The following is a 2,164-nucleotide window of genomic DNA, read 5'->3' on the forward strand; positions in this document are numbered from 1 at the left end:
GAGATATTGATTCTCTGCATTGTCTCTTAGGCTGGAGACTTGGGAAGGGAGAAGGTTATGCTGATCTTGAATATGCCATGATGGTTTCGATGGGAGCAGTCAGCCAGGAGACGCCAGTGGTTACCATTGTCCATGACTGCCAGGTGCTTCCTGTGGCCAAGCAGAGCCACTCCTGAGAAAATGAGGGGGAGGGAGGGAGGGAGGGAAAGATAGAGAGGGAGAGATAGGAGGGTGGGGAGAGAAAGAGACAGAGGTGAGGCTCTGCCTTCGCTCCATGCCGCATCGTGAGTGGTGTTAATCAGCTGGGGCTGGATTCGTTCAGTGGCACGGCAGCTGGGCCTCCCACAGTGGGTTTAGGGAAGCATCGTCCTCCCACTGAGCAGTGCAGTGAACGTGACTGGGGTCGTATTCCCCATCAGCTCCTTTTCCCACTTCTGTTCAACCAGGTCATCGACATACCTGAAGCGCTCCTGGAGGATCATGACCTCACAGTGGACTATATTCTCACTCCAACGAGAGTCATCGCCACGGGGTGTGAGCGCCCAAAGCCAACAGGAATCACATGGTCCAAGGTGGGTCACCATGTGGCATCAAGGGCAGCCACAGTATGCCATAGCCAGCTCTGGGCTGCAGCTGAGAGGCATCTCCTCTTACTGGTTGGCTGTCCCCAGACCTGGTGTGCTGGTACGTTAGAGTTACCATGAGCGTTCGAACAATTCAGCTCCTGCATGTCTCTCTCCAGGCATGGGCCTGTGAACCTACTTTGCAAAGCTGTGGGATTCTGATAAGCAGCCAGGTTTAAGGTCTCCTGCTACAAGACACCCAGCTGCAGACATTGGAAATGACCAAATTTCCTAGGAGGGCAGATGCTTTGAATCTGTTCGCCACCTGGTTTATAACATCATACTTAAGAGATACTATAATTGGAAAGCCAACGGACGCTTCAAGGCGTGAATGACATCTATGGAAGACAACACATTTTCTGGCTTCGTGCTCTTCTCCCGAGCGTGCTTATCTGCAGAATTATTTCACCTTGGGCATTTGGAGGAACCTCAAAGCATTTTCATCAGTGAATAAGCTTTAGTCTCAAGCAAGAGAACTAATTTTGGTAGAAGTTATATTTTACATCAGAAATACTTCTCGTATTTCCATGTGTCTCTGTCAGCAACTGCTCAAACACACCCTAGCATTTCAGAATGAGAGAGATTTTCAAGATCACCCATCCCAGTCTCCTTATCTCTAGTCAAGCAAAGTGCGAGCCAGAAAGAAAGCAACTTAGCCAAAATTGTAAAACCAGCATGTGGCCAAGGTGAGGTTGGAACCCGAGTCTCTTCTTTTTGGGTTGGCAGCAGACACTTTGAGAGTCAGATTTCTGATTTGTATTGGACTTAGCCTGTATACCTAGGGGATGGGTATTTTAATTTAATCATTAAAGAGAATATATATTTATAAGTGACTGACATCTGTATGCTTCATTGAAGTGTGATTGTAGCATATAAAAGAAAATCGAATTTGCTTTATACTATTTTTTTAGTTACAGAAAGGCAGAATTTTTTTTATATTTTATAAACAAGCAGAATTTTTTGTTTCACATGGCAAGTTGATGAAATATAACAAATGTTCCTAATTGCCAGCCAGAAAAAACAGTAGCCCTGCTGTGGACCTGTCCCGAGTGTGATGTACAGCCCATCCAGTTGGCTCACAGAGGCCTTTCTGTCATCTGTGGGATGGCAGTCAACCCAAGCCGCTCCACAAAGAGTACAGGAATGGCAAACAGCTGGCAAAAGCCACCTCATAGTCGGGGAGATCTTTCCACTTAGAATTTGTGGGGGCGTATGGAAGAGTGCACTGACGTTAGCTCTGTCATTCCTCACTCAATAAGCATATTGCTCTTGAAACAAGCAATTTTACGGAAAAGCCATGCATTTGTGCATTTCCATGTCGAAAGATCCCTTTGCATGTGCCACTGTGGCAGTGCTGTAGATTTTCGGTTAGTTTATAACGTGTGGTTATTCTTCAGGTGATTACAGTTTGTATGCGTGCCAGCCCTGTGATGTGTGCAGAAGGATGTATTTTTGCTTCATATGATGTGTTAAAATGGATTTCTTCTGCCTGCGTGTGGAGCCTTACCACGTGGGTCAGGTTTCCTGAGAACACTTATTTC

At 46.3% G+C, this 2,164-nt stretch overlaps 1 long non-coding RNA gene across 1 annotated transcript; it reads left to right on the forward strand.

Moving 5' to 3' along the window:
• Positions 1-9: 9 nt before the first annotated feature.
• On the forward strand, positions 10-1,449 carry LOC111734772. The gene is made up of 2 exons (XR_002778587.1): positions 10-143; positions 447-1,449. It is a non-coding gene; the product is annotated as an uncharacterized LOC111734772 (long non-coding RNA).
• Positions 1,450-2,164: the final 715 nt, after the last annotated feature.

The sequence above is a fragment of the Pteropus vampyrus genome, unplaced genomic scaffold, assembly GCF_000151845.1.
Source record: "Pteropus vampyrus isolate Shadow unplaced genomic scaffold, Pvam_2.0 Scaffold5619, whole genome shotgun sequence".
Taxonomy (NCBI): Eukaryota; Metazoa; Chordata; class Mammalia; order Chiroptera; family Pteropodidae; genus Pteropus; species Pteropus vampyrus.